This window comes from Silene latifolia, chromosome X, assembly GCF_048544455.1.
Source record: "Silene latifolia isolate original U9 population chromosome X, ASM4854445v1, whole genome shotgun sequence".
NCBI classification, from domain to species: domain Eukaryota; kingdom Viridiplantae; phylum Streptophyta; class Magnoliopsida; order Caryophyllales; family Caryophyllaceae; genus Silene; species Silene latifolia.
In genome coordinates, this window is record NC_133537.1 from 238,279,695 (window position 1) to 238,295,580 (window position 15,886).

Here is a 15,886-nt window from a genome sequence, read left to right on the forward strand (position 1 = left end):
TCAAGACTTGACATATGGAGTATGTGGTGGATCTTTTGAGTATGATTATGGGTATGGAGAGTTTGAGAAGCAAGTCAACACAAACCTACCTTATTATTCATACAATGGAAATCCTAACTACTACCCCAATGTTTCCCACCAAAATCACCACATACAATATCCACAACAACCACCCACATAATACCCACTCTATATTGAATTTCAATTGTCACAATACAACCACTTTCACACATGCCCACAACAAGATGATGAACCCATTCAAAATGTGATTCTCCAAATGATGGGAGATCAATAAAACTTCTTCAAACAAATGCTAGAGGAGAGCCAAAAGAGGGACAATGTTCTTCAAGGCATTGTTATCCAAGGTTAGGAATTGGAGATTCAAATTCCCCAAATGAAAGAATCCCAAGCAATCACTCCCCACCGTTCTTTGGACATTGATCATGAATGTGAATTTGAAGTAGTAACCTTTGACATGGAAAATGAGAAGTGGGAATAGTCAACCTCCTTGAGCTCTTGTGAGTATGAAAGTGTGGTATTTGATGAGGAAGATATGAGGTTGATTAAGCCAAATACTCTTAGCCTTTGTGAGTACGAAGGTGTGTCTTTTGATGTGAACTTTGAGATGTTGGAGAAAGAGTTGAATGAAGCCCCCATCTATGATTCTTATGAAGATAGCCATGATGATAAAATCGTTTTTTGCAAGAACTCATGGGATAAGGAAGCGGAAGTTTGTGAGGTTTCTCTCCTTGAGGAACCTATCCTTGAGAAATTTGAGATATGTTATCATGTAGAAGAGTGTCCCTTCCTTATTTCCTATGAAGACTACTTTACACCCACTATGGAACCTATGATTGTTGAAGACAACATGGTGGATCTCCTCCAAAAGGTCAAGATATCATACAAAGGGTACTTGGTGGAAAAGCTCAAAAAGAAACTTGCACATGAAGCTACTTGGGGAAATTTGGCACCCACAATGTCAACTTCTAAGGAACTCGATCATCAAGGTCATGAGGATTCTCCTTCTACTCTTGGGGGATTGAATAATCAAAACGCTATCATCACCAAAATTGAAGAAAAAGGTGGTGAGTGGAAGTTTCTGGACAACCATGAACCATACTTCTTACCTTATAATGACAAGAATCATGGCCTAATTGGTTTGAAGCATCGTGAATATTGAAGTGCCAAGAAGAGAAATAAAACAAGAATGAATGACAAATTCCCTTGGCCAAGCTTCGTCTTTAAGTTAAGCAAACCATACTTATGCTTATTTGGAGCTTGTTCACAAGCTTTTGATCTTCTATTAAGAGCCTTGAGCTCTATGGACAAGAATTTCTACAATTTGAACTAGTTTGGTAGAGTCCTATCTTAAACCACCATTTGGAAGATATTTCTAGGACCTTTACCTTGTATAATATTGTACATTTTCGCATTTTTATTTACAATTTCTTACATGAGAGTAGTGAGAGAGAGTTTTCTTACATTCTTATTGAGCAAAATTTTAGAGAAAGATAAGGAGGAATAGCCAAATGGTGCAAGGGTACGATCTTGCAAAATAAAGAAAGAAAAGTCTGAAAAGCAGCGGAAGACGCTCGTCCTCAGCTTCCCTTCAGGTGGTGTTTAGTTCTGACACGAAATCCTAGTAGATTGTTGCCCAAGACGCTCGTCTAGAGAAAGACGCCCGTATTCTAAGTTGGACGCTCGTCCTGTAGGATACCTGAAGAAAATTTTGGGACTGAATTGGAATCCGAGCGGATTCTTAAGAAGACGCTCGTCCAATTTCAGCCGCTCGTCCCAGAAACAATACGCTCATCTTTTGTTCCCCCCAGAAGAAGAAGGATCCCTGTAATGAAATCCGAGCGGATTTTTCTTTCGACCCTCGGACCACCTGAGGAAGACGCTCGTCCCGTCCATGAAGACGCTCGGATTTGTTCGTTTTCCTCGGATTATCCGCCCAGGCCCGACCCTCAGCCGCTCGTCCCACCCCTCTTTTCTATAAAAATACCCCCACCATCCCTCATTTCCTCATCTTATCTAAACAAAATCCACTCATCTTCATCTTCAAATACTCCCTTCTAAAAAAAAACCAACCAAACCCTAACCTTCCCAAATCGAAAATGATGAACCTCAAGGGAAAAGCCAAGAAGCTTGTTAAAGCCGCTACCAAGAAACGCAAGGGCTCATCTTCTTCATCCCCTCAACAAATGATGGTACCAAGAAACTTTCATCCCGTGATAAGAGGAGGGGTGGAGCAACTCTAGTACTTTCCGGAGGTACTCTTCACATCCGATGGCCACCGTACTAAGTTCATCAAGTTGCTAGGTAAGCATTACGAACCGACTCAGTTTATTGACACTAGGGTGTTAGAAACCCTAGGTATAAGGTACCAAACCGAAATGTTCTTTGACGGTTTGGGGATTGGGAAATTATTCCATGCCCATGAAGAGACGTACCTTAGCCTTACCTTGGAATTTTTGAGTAGCCTTCGTATTGTTTCGAACAGAAGGAACAATGTTGGTATGGAGTTCCGGTTGTGCAACCTTGACCATAGCCTATCACTTGACCAATTTGCTCAAATTTTTGGTCTTATTGTACAAACAACATCAACAAACCCTCCGACTTTGATGTGGACCTAGTATGGAAGGCTATTTCCGGGAGGGATTTCATTCACCAAAAACAATGCTACACCTTTGCTATTCAACACCCGGTGATTCGCATCACCGAACGTTTCGTAGCCGGCACCATTAATGGGAGATATGAGCAAGATAGGCGCACTCTCCTCGATTTAACAGTCCTTGAGTCCTATCTAAATGTCCGGGGGACAAGGAGGTACAACTTCAATACCCCCCTTGCGATGCTTACAAGATTTTATGATTTCTCTCAAGGAAACTCCCAACTTAAGACCTTCGTGATGGGAGGTCTAATTACTATCTTGGCAAACTACCTATGTTCCGGGTTCAACACCCATGGGACCTATACACCTCTTGAGGGTAGTACTTTGATTGATGAGGACGCCGTCTTCAACCACCACCGGTGGTGTACCTACACTCAAAATGGGAGTGTAGAATGGTTCACAACAGGGTGTTCCTCTATTGTTCTTTCGGGGTGAAATATACCCGGTACCGACCCAAGGTTGAGCCCGTATTCGCCTAGGCCGAGCTACCTTCTCGACATCCAAATCCTCACCAACCCCCCTCAAAGAGAAGAAGTACCCCGCCAACCTCCACAACCTCGTGGGATACCGGCAAGGCCCATTGCCCCGCCATCATATGTGCCTATCCCACCATACCCTACTCCTCATACGCCATTCACACCACAAATCCCCGATGCTCCGGATATGCATGACTTGATGAAACTTATGAAGAAAGTTGATCTCGGAGTACACGATGGGCGGGTCGATAACTACATGGCCCTTTATCCTCGGTACTACCAAATGGTACAACAAGGATATATCGACCCTAATGGCCCTCGACCATCTTGGGCCCAACCACATCTTTTGTTCCCTAATCAAGGGAACCAAGCCGGGAACTTTAATGGTCAAGGTGGCGGATAATCTGGTCAAGGAGGAGGGTATGACCAAGGAGGAAGCTCTAGTAGGCATGGCTACCACCAAGATGATGATGACGAGTGAGAGATGCCTGCCTCACCACCTCCATTTGTATGATACTTTTCTCTCCCTCTCTCTTTTGTATAGTGCGTTACATTTAGTTTAGCCTTCAACTGCATTTGCATTATATTTCATATTGCATTTGCATTAGCTAGTTCGTATAGTATAATTTGCATTGTATTATATTCCTTATGATTCATGTAGTTAGTTGCATATAGACTAGAATTCATGCATAATCACTAATGACCAATCCTATTCTTTTCTACACCAGAAATAGTGTTTAAATCGGTTTGGGGAGGTTTGATCATAAGTGACCATAGTTTAAAACATGCATCATCTAGTATAGTTTAGATTGCATTCATTTGTTATATATGACATATAGAATTGCATTTAGTTAGAGCTTGCATTCATTCATATCATTGCATTTATTCAAAAATCCAAAAACATGTATTTCCTTTTTATTCCTACTCCTACATGTACATTGAGGACAATATCCAAAATAAAGTGAAGGATGGGAATTTGTATTCCAAAAACACATAAAAATTGAAAAATTTCGAAAAATCCAAAAACATGTCTTTTTATTTCATAATCACAAAAGCCATAAAAATTTGAAAATTCCAAAAACCAAAAACAAGTTCATTTCCTTTGTAGTGTAGTCTTGTATATATTGTGTTTGTTCATCCTTGTTCACATTGATTGACTACGCCACATCCGAGACATGTGGATATTGAAGACCGCATGGTATGATCTTTCCAATCTCCTTTTTCCTCTTTATGTTAATGACTATGTGGCTTTATTTTGATTGATGCGGTATAAACAATGTGAATTTAGGACTTGCATTTATATTATTTGGCATACTAGTTGGTAGAATCATATGCATTAGGATGTATATAAGTTAGTTGCATCATGGCATGTAGTTTGCATGGTTAGAAAATTTTTGTGAAACCTTCTATTTGGGAAGCTTGACAAGTGTATATAGGCCCTTGTAGATGCTTTTTCTTCTTAAGACTTTACTTGTTAGAATACTTGTAAACCACCCTAGGATGTGTCATGCGAGTATCCTTTGACCCATGGATTAAGGCCTAGTCAAGAGTACCTTGTGGTGTGATAACTCTTTGGCTACCGTTTAGTCTAAGGTGACCCTTGAAACCATGCAACCATCATTCATCCATTTTCTACCATACATTTTTACATCAATGGGAATGGGCACAAATAAAAATTATTCAAAAATTTGAGTTCAAGAAATGAAATGAAAAGAAAAGGAAAAGTTTGCAATTGCATCAAAATAAAAGAGGAGCAAAAATAGACTCCTATGCTTCAATTATAAGGCACCCTCGTTACAAATTTGGGGTGACTTTGAAAATGTTCAAAAGAAAATGCAAAAAGTTGAAAGTTGTCAAGTATTGAAATGCCAAAAATCAAAAGAAATGGCAAAGGAGAAAGTTCTCAAATGTCAAATGCCACAAGAAATTGGGCGGAAAAACAACAAAAAGCAAACTCCCAAAATGAAACTCAAATTCTATTGATCTCTTTATCCATCATATCCACTTTTGTGCATGGTAGAGAGGGGACGACCCTTCTTCTTGTCTAGGCAAGGAGGGGAATTCCGCGATCCTTCAGTGTTTCTAACACCATAGGGAGTCTATTCTTGACAAAAAGCATTTAAAGATTGAGGACAAAGGTACCTTAGCTTGACACAACTTGGAGGTGATTTATTGGTATCCTTCTTGGCTTAGTAGTTTGAAGAAACCATATCTATTAAGGAGTGTGTACCCTTGAATTGCTTCCCCTTTAGATAATTTCCGCCACTTAGATGAGGAAAGTGGCTATTCTTTTTGTAGATGCATCCATTACTTGATTTTATGTGCTTTAATGTTTGGATGTGTCGCCATTTTGCCAAGACCCATCTTGCATTGCAAGAAGGCTGATGTGACCATAATTAGCGCATATTTAGCCCCCGAATTAGCCTTGTTCCCATGCTTTTTAGTGCATATTTGGGTCATTTATTGTCTTTAGTTCTTTGTTTTGTATATTCTTTGAGATTTTGATCCCTTGGTAGGAAAGGAGTGCAAATCTTGCATTTTCATGGCAAAACGAGACTAAATTGATTGAATTCAATGACCAAGCATCAAGGAGAGACAAGATTAGAAGGCCTTTGTACATATTATAGTAGTTGGGCAATGACGAGAAAGGATCCTTGCATCCCCAAGGATTTTGTGAAGAAAAGGGAAAAAAAGAAGAAGAAACAAAGCTGAGCAGCAATCCGTGCGGATTGCCTTGAATCCGCCCGTCCTCCACAGCACAATCCGTGCGTCTTCTGCCAAAGACGCCCGGGTAAGCAGCCACCAGAATCCGCCCGGATTCCCTCGAAAACGCCCGTCTTCCCCTGCTACAATCCGCCCGTCCCGACACCAATACGCCCGGATTCCAGCCCAGCACGAATTCGTCTTCTTCAAGTTTCAAAGAAAGAAGCCCTTCCTTCGAAAAATACCGGCTTCTCCCTGCTCAATCTAAAAAGTGTAATTACTAGTTTAACCCTTAGTTAACCCTAATGCATCCACCTAATTTCCACTATAAATACCCCATTAGTCTAATTAGAAGAGCATGTTCTTCTTATCAATTATTAGAGTAGTTAATATCAATCAAATCTCTCTTTAGTATTGTAATCAACAATTAATCAAGTTTTAATACAAGTTTTATTTCCTTAATCTCTCTTTTGTTCATCCTTTATTTTGGGTAATTGAAGATTATTTGGGTTATTATTGGGAGATTGACAACCTCTCAATCAAGCATCAAGTACTTCTTTTATTCTTTGCTTTATTATTGGAATCATTAGTAGGTATAATTCTCTTAATCCCTTTTTAATTATTGTTAATTAATTTCATTTGTTCATCATGTTTCATTTTGTTGGTATGATTGACAACCTTGCTAGCATGATCAACATGATAATGAGTGAGTAGTGACCTAGCTAGGGTTAATGGGTAATTAGGGGAAACCAACATGGGGAATGATTCATGCTTAAATTAATGTGCTTTCATGGTTTATTTGCTTGCTTGTTTTGATCTCAACTCATGCACATGTTATGTTTGATGAAATGTGAGCCTATGAATCCTTGCATTTTTTTACCCATCACCTATCTTTTCAATGAGACTTGTAAGACATAAACCAATCGAGTCTCATTAGACCATGCATGTTGTTGAGTAGGGAAGACTAATTCATCTTGCTTATTTACTTTCACTGCTATTTAGTTAGTGACCTTCTACATCAACCCAAATTGTGACACCCCTAAGACACCACTAGTTTCAATAAAAATCTCATCTCAATTCCCGTCCCTTGGGATCCGACCTTTACTTGCCTCTTTACTAATTGTAGAGTTGTTTGTGAAGCTATAAATTGTGTTTTGATTCGGACGTGACCTAACGACAACATCTATTTAATTATGAACACGAAATGGATCGATCAAAAATGGCGCCGTTGCCGGGGACGGTGTTAACTTGATTTAGATTTTCTTATATTGTTATTAGTTGTGTCTTTCTTTGCCTTGGGGAAGTAAAACTCCTCAAGGTTTGTTCTAATTGTTTTCAAGTTGTTCGATATTTTGCAAGATGGACCTTATAGATTGTTTTGTTGAGGACCACTTAAGTATACCTTTCTTCAAAGATCCCATGCAAGCATTGGAAGCCTTGGAAGCAAGTGAGGCTAAGAATATGTATTGGGAATTGGAGGTGGATCTTTTTGAGGCCTCTCTAGCTAACAAAGAACTTACTCATGCACAATCCGTATTAGTGCATAACATCCTTGTGGAAGCATGTCAACCCATAGAAGATGAGCAATCCATCCTAGAAGATATTTCACAAGCTCAAGAGCAAGAGGAACCCATCATGGAATTTGAATATGATGAGGTTGATGAGAATGAAGTTGAATATGCTATGAGAATGGAATGTCTAATGGAGATGGAGCAAATTCTCAATAAAACTCCAAAGGAGGAAAGTGAGGTACAAATTCCTACTTTAAAACCCCTTCCCCCAAATTTGAAATATTCTTACCTTGATGAATCAAAGACCAAACCCGTGATTATTAATGATAGACTTGATGAGAACCAATTGGGAAAATTGCTTGATGTGTAGAAACAACATGAAAAGGCTATAGGTTATAGTCTAGATGACCTTCAGGGGATAAGTCCCAACTTTTGCATGCATAGAATTCATCTAGAGGAAGACCATAGACCTACTATTCAACCCCAAAGAAGATTGAACCCCCACATGCAAGAAGTTGTCAAAGGAGAAGTTATGAAATTACTTGATGCGGGAATCATATATCCCACATCGGACTCTTTGTGGGTTAGTCCCGTCCAAGTGGTACCTAAGAAAGGAGGTACCACGGTAGTGACAAATGAAAAGAATGAACTAATACCCACAAGAATGATCACCGGTTGGCGTATGTGCATTGACTATCGAAAATTAAACTCCGCAACAAGAAAGGATCATTTCCCCCTACCATTCATTGACCAAATGCTTGAGAGGTTAGCCTCCTACAAATTCTTTTGTTTTCTTGACGGGTATTCGGGATTCTTCCAAATCCCTATACACCCGGATGACCAACATAAGACCACCTTCACATGCCCTTATGGTACTTTTGCATATAGGAGGATGCCTTTTGGTTTATGTAATCCCCCCGCCACTTTCCAAAGATGCATGATGAGTGTCTTCTCCGACTACTTAGAGATCATAATGGAAGTTTTTATGGATGATTTTAGTGTTTATGGAAAGGACTTTGACTCATGTTTGCATAATCTTTCTCTTGTGTTGCAAAAATGTGAAATGTTAGTCTTGTTTTAAATTGGGAAAAGTGTCACTTCATGATCAATGAAGGAATTGTTTTGGGTCATTTAATTTCGGAAAAGGGCATCGAGGTCGATAAAGCTAAAGTTGAGGTGATAGAGAAACTCCCACCCCCCGTGAATGTTAGAGGGGTGAGAAGTTTTCTCGGTCACGCGGGTTTCTATCGCCGTTTCATAAAGGACTTTTCAAAAATAGCAAAACCCCTCACTCAACTTTTGCTTAAAGATGCTCAATTCCAATTCACTGATGAATGTATTGAAGCCTTTAATAGAATCAAGGAAGCACTAATCTCGGCACCGATCATCCAACCTCCAAATTGGGAATTACCATTCGAGATTATGTGTGATGCTAGCAACTACGCCGTTGGAGCGGTTCTTGGCCAACGGGTAGGGAGAGCTCTTCACGCCATCTATTATATAAGCAAGACTCTTGACCCCTCCCAAGTGAATTATGATACCACCGAGAAGGAGCTTCTTGCCATTGTCTATGCTTTGGACAAATTCCGCTCCTACTTACTTGGATCCAAAGTGATTGTATTTTCGGATCACCGTGCTCTCCGACATCTCTTGATAAAGAAGGAGGCAAAACCAAGATTGTTGAGATGGATTTTGCTTCTTCAAGAATTTGACTTAGAAATAAGAGACAAGAAAGGAGCCGAGAATGTAGTGACGGATCATTTGTCAAGAATCCGGTTTCATGATGAAAATGGAGAAACCCCGATCAATGACTCATTTCCCGACGATATTTTGATGGCCATTCAAACACAACTCGAAAGGCACATCACCCCATGGTTTGCCGATTATGCTAATTATATTGTTGGAAAAGTACTCCCTCCAAATTTGAATCACAACCAAAGGAAGAGATTCCTATTCGATGTGAATAGGTACTTTTGGGACGACCCAAACCTCTACAAAGAATGTAGTGATGGGCTCTACCGGAGATTCATCCCTCAATGGGAAGTCCAAGGAATCTTGGAAGGATGTCACTCATCACCCTACGGTGGGCTCCATGGAGCAAGGAGGACCGTTGCAAAAATTCTTCAATCGGGGTTCTATTGGCCTACAATGTTTCAAGATACAAGAGAATTCATCATTCATTGCGATGCTTGTCAAAGAACGGGGAATATCTCTTGGAGGAACGAAATGCCACAAAGGGGCATTCTAGAGGTGGAGATCTTAGATGTTTGGGGAATCGACTACCAAGGTCCCTTTGTGACATCCAATGGGAATAAGTACATCCTTGTGGCCGTAGACTATGTCTCAAAGTGGGTGGAGGCAATTGCCACTCCAAATGATGATGCAAAAACGGTCACCAAGCTCTTCAAGAAGATAATCTTCCCAAGATTTGGAGTTCCTAGAGCAATCATAAGTGATGGAGGAACGCATTTCCATGAGAAGAAACTTGCATCTCTTTTGACCAAATATGGTGTTCAACATAGAACCGGCTTGGGATATCATCCTCAAACAAGCGGTCAAGTTGAAATTTCAAATAGAGAGATCAAACAAATCCTTGAGAAAGTTGTGAACGAGACTCGGAAAGATTGGAGCACAAAGCTTGATGATGCTCTTTGGGCTTATAGGACGGCCTATAAGACTCCCATAGGAGCCTCCCCTTACAAGCTTGTTTATGGAAAAGCATGTCATTTGCCAATCGAATTGGAGTACAAAGCTTTTTGGGCAATCCGAGCACTTAATCTTGATCTCAAATTGAGTGGTCAAAAGAGGATGATTCAAATTCAAGAGTTGGAGGAATTCCGACTACAATCCTATGAGAATGCAAAGATTTACAAGGAAAGAACGAAATTACTCCATGACAAGAGAATTAGACAAAAGGCCTTGCACAAAGGGGACAAAGTCCTTCTATTCAATTCCCGCTACCGACTTTTTCCGGGAAAGTTGAACTCTAGATGGATGGGTTCCTATTTGATAACCGAAGTTGGAAGATATGGAGATTTTGAACTCAAGGCGGAAGATGGAAGCAAGTTCAAAGTCAATGGTCAAAGATTGAAGCCATACTATGAAGGAGCGTTCATTGGAGAGGTCGAGGTCACCTACCTCGGGCCTTCTCATCCTTGAAAGAACCATCAAAGGGAGAGTTTGGTGGAGTCCTCCCTAAACCACCACTTGTAAATATACTAACCCTCTAACTTGTATTTATAATTTTATTGCACTTCTTTTAATAATAAGCATGAGCTCTTTTCATGAGAGTAAGTGAGGAAGGGTCACTAACGAATTTTTACGAAGGAAGGAACCAATTTTCAAGTGTGGGGAAGCATCTAGGAGAGGAAAGAAAGTTAAAGGAAGAATTCACAGCTTGAACACGTGCGTGTTCCCCGGAATTCGGCCGTCTTGCCAGAATCCGGGCGGCCTGAGGAAAATCCGTCCGTCCTGCTAAATCGAGAATTTGAAGATTTTGGGACTGAAGGAGAATCCGAGCATCTCAGAAGGGAAGACGCCCGTCCTGAAGAATCCGGCCGGGTTTGCAGAAAGACGCCCGTCTTTCTACAAGTGCATTTCAAGAAAAATCCCTGGAAGGGAATCCGCCCATCTTCAGAAGAATTCGCCCGTCCCGATAAAAAGGAATCCGAGCGTCTCATGCTCGGGACGCCCGTCTTTGTGGCGTTATATTTTTGGAAATTTAGCTGTGAAAGAATCCGGGCGTCATACCCAGAATCCGCCCGTCCCGAGAAGCCTAAATCCGAGCGTCTTCTGCTCGAATCCGCCCGTCTTCCCACGTTGATTTGACCCATCTTTTCTTAATTAAAATTACACCCCACCACACATTTAGTGACACATCACTCTTCCTTCCACTTGCATTATAAAATCCACCTCCTTATGACTCCCAAGCTTATCCAAATCACTCTCTTAACCCACAAAATCAAAAAGCCCTAATTTTCTAGGGTTTCCAAAGGCAACACTCAATCAACAAGGAGCATCTTTATTCCTTCACAAATTAAAAGAATCCAGCTCTATAATCAAGGAATGGCGCCAAGAAGATCCTCTTTTAGGAATATGAGGAGACCAAGGATGAGGGGAAGTGCTTCTACCTCCCATGTCAACACATAAAGAAGGGAGCATGAAGAGATTGTAGATCTCACAAGGCTTGATGACTTCTCAAATGTGGAATTTGTCAATAATGGGCAAAGATTAGTCTTCCACCGGCTTCTAAGTAAGAATATTCCTCCCACTAAGTTTTTATGTCATGTTACCTTGAGGAAACTTGGGATTTATCACCAAGTGGAAGCTCTCTTTGAAGTATTTGGTCCCTCAACCCTTTTTCGCATGTATGAACAAACCTATCGATCTCTTGTGCTTGAATTTTTGAGCTTTTTGAAGATTACAACCTTGAACAAAACAATATGCATAGAATTTAGGTTGGAGAATGTTTCTAGGATGATGACCCTTGTAGAATTCGCAAATGTACTCGGTCTCGATGTTTCGCCTACCCGAACATCGAAACCAAAGAAGTATAGTGTTGAACCTTTGTGGAGGGCCATGACCGGCCGGGATTTCATACACACCAAGGAATGTCTCGCTTTTCATATCCAAAATCCGATCTTGAGGCTTACTTATCGATTACTTTCGGGCACCCTACTTGCCCGCCGAGATCCGGCCATAGTGAACCAATTAGACCTTGTGTTTATGGAATCCTACCTCAATATTCAAGGAAGAAATGTGTACCACTTCAATGCACCTCTAGTATTACTAGAGAAATGGGCAAAGTTTAGGAATGGTGACGATGATGGAATGAAACACATTGTGAATGGAGGACTCATTACTAGGCTTGCGAAGCATTTCTACCCGAGATTCAATGAGAATAACGAGTATGCTCCTCTTTTGGGAAACACAAGGATAAACGAAGATCTTCTTCTTATTCATCACCATTGGATAACCCTTGAAGGGGTCGATAAGCGGATCAAGTGGTTAACAAAAGGAAGCGATCCGATTTATCTTCCAATGGCCGACCTACCACGTATCTCCCCGAGAAGAGGACATTTGTCTCCAATCCCATCCTACCTCATCCCTCCAAACCCAACCCAACCAAGACAAGCACCACCTCCAAATCCCCAACAACAACAAAAAGAGCAACAATCCCGAGATGAAAAGATCAAGGTGCCTCCCTACCCATTTCCTTATCAACCGTATAACCATCCCAACCCCTTCATCCTTCCCCGTGACGACTTTGTCACGGGAATTCTACAAGATTTGCACTTCCGCCAATACGAAACCAACGTGGATATTTACTATGCACTCTATCCTCAATACCACGATATGGTTCAAAAGGGAAAGCTTAGTGAGGAAGGAGCATTTCCCTCATGGGCTCAAATGGACCTACTCTTCCCCAATTCGGAGAGGGCTAATAAAGGGGCAAACGGGAGACAAGAGGAGGGAAGCAACAACTCTTGCGGAGCGGACACGGTGGAGCTTGAAAGTGAAGAGGACGAGTTCATGGACCCAAGTATGAGTGATGCATCAAAGGAGATATGGGATAGCGATCTAGAAGGAGATGATGCCGACCTCTAGAGGATTACTTCATAGCTAGGTGGAGCGGGCGAGAGGCACCCACCTAAGTTTAAGTTAAGTTCCCTCATCTCCTCTCTTTAATTTTCAAGTTTCATGAAAAGAAGTTTGTGTTTTGTTAACTTGTATATTTATTAATCTTGATCATTGTTGGAGTAGTCCTAGCACCATAGAGGACTCACACCTCGGCCCCATTGAGGTGTTCTCATTTTATTGTTCCCACCTTTCAAAATCCAAAATGACAAAATTAGTTTCATGCATTGCATAGTGTGTGCATGAACTACACCCATCCTTAGGACATTAGCAATAATGTCTAGATCGGTTTGGGGAAGTTAATGCATACACAACGGGAGGTAATCTAAATTATCCTCTCCCTCATAAACAAAAACCATGCATCATGTAGTGTAGATTAGTGTAGCTTGCATTTAGTGTAGAAATCATGCATCATGTTTGCATAATTTCCCATTATTTTGGCCATTGAGGACAATTCCCATATTAGTGTGGGGATGGGGAATTCTAACTTAACTTTTATTCAAAAATTCAAAAAAAATTGAAAAATTTCGAAAAACCATAAAAATGTGAAAATTGAAAAACCCAAAAACATGTTTATTTCTTTTGTAGTGTAGTTATGTATTTATTGTATATTATTGTATATATGTGTTTGTTCTATCCTTGTTCACATTGATTGACTACGCCACATCCGAGACATGAGGATCATGAAGACCGCATGGTATGATCTTTCCAATCTCCTTTTTCCTCTTTATGTTAATGACTATGTGGCTTTATTTTGATTGATGTGGTATAACAATATGAATTTAGGACTTGTATTTAGTTTATATGTCATATTAGTTGATAGAATCACTTGCATTAGGATGTATATAATAGTTGCATCATGGGATATAGTTGCATTTAGATAAAATATTTTGAAAAGTGCCTAGTTGAGAACTTTGACAAGAGCAACTAAGCCATTACAAATACTTTTTCAACTTAAGACTTTGCCTACTAGAATGGTTGTAAAACACCCTAGATTGTGTCATACTAGTGTCTTTTGACCCATGACCCAAAGCCTAGTCAAGGGTTTGCATGTGAGTCACCTATCCAACCCCGTGATGCGATGTGGACTTGGTTAACTTGTCTAGGTGACCTTGATTGACCTTGTGGTAAGGCAACCCAAAAATACTTTTCTATCAATAAGTTTGAAGTGCTCATTTCGAAAATTTTGTTATGTGGAAGTAATTTATTGCTAAGGAAACCTCAAATGTTATGAAATATTGAAATGTTGAGAAATTTAGTTGTTTTGATGGAGGCGTACCACTTCGATGTGCTTTGGAGAGGGATCCATTGAATTGGGCCCCCACACGGTTGTGAATTCAACCGCCCAGAGACAGAGTGACTATCACCCCGAAAAGCTATTGTCTAGAGGTTAACCGGTTGCCTAATAAGCGATTGGCGAAAGCAAAGGACACTAGCCCGGAAGGGACAAACCCCATCTTAAATTTTTGAAATGTGAAAGTTAAATGAGGACAATTTTTAAAACTAGTCATATCCACCCTTTGTTTATAAAGATTTAAGCATTTCATTCCCAAAAAGCCTTTTTGTCAAGCCACTTTGTCGAGCTTGGGACGATCCATGACCTTTACTTTTGTAGAGAATTCGAGACTTGTCATGTCATATGCTACTAGCATCATAGGGATCATCATTCCACCACCATCCGATCGCTCTTGACGAAAGCATTTGGAAATTGAGGACGAAAGTAGTCTAGTTTAACACCATTTGGAGGTGATTTAGTGTCATCCTCTTAGCCTTAAGAATTTGTTGAACTAGTATTTGTGAAGGATTATATGTTCTTAAATTTGTTTTCTTTTAGTGAGTCTGCCACTTGATGAGGAAGTGGCTATTCCTTTTGTAGATGCATCCATTATTTGATTTTGTGTGCTTAATGTTTGGATGTGTCGCCATTTTGGCAAGACCCACCTTGCCTTGTAAGAAGGCATCCTACCTCATGGTTGTCTTGTTGTGAGTTGAAGGGGCGGAGTGAGACCCGCTAATTGTCTCATATCGGCTATGTTATTAGGTTAGTTTAAATAATGGTCCTAGTCTTTGTCACCTCTTTACTCGGGATGAGCAAAGGTTCGGTTTGGGGATATTTGATGTGGCCATAATTATTAGCGCATATTTAGCCCCCGAATTAGCCTTGTTCCCATGCTTTTTAGTGCATATTTGGGTCATTTATTGTCTTTAGTTCTTTGTTTTGCATATTCTTTGAGATTTTGATCCCTTGGTAGGAAAGGAGTGCAAATCTTGCATTTTCATGGCAAAGCGAGACTAAATTGATTGAATTCAATGACCAAGCATCAAGGAGAGACAAGATTAGAAGGCCTTTGTACATATTATAGTAGTTGGGCAATGACGAGAAAGGATCCTTGCATCCCCAAGGATTTTGTGAAGAAAAGGGAAGAAAAGAAGAAGAAACAAAGCTGAGCAGCAATCCGTGCGGATTGCCTTGAATCCGCCCATCCTCCACAACACAATCCGTGCGTCTTCTGCCAAAGACGCCCGGGTAAGCACCCACCAGAATTCGACCGGATTCCCTCGAAGACGCCCGTCTTCCCCTTCTACAATCCGCCCGTCCCGACACCAATACGCCCGGATTCCAGCCCAGCAAGAATTCGTCTTCTTCAAGTTTCAAAGAAAGAAGCCCTTCCTTCGAAAAATATCGGTTTCTCCCTGCTCAATCTAAAAAGTGTAATTACTAGTTTAGCCCTTAGTTAACCCTAATGCATCCACCTAATTTCCACTATAAATACCCCATTAGTCTAATTAGAAGAGCATGTTCTTCTTATCAATTATTAGAGTAGTTAATATCAATCAAATCTCTCTTTAGTATTGTAATCAACAATTAATCAAGTTTTAATACA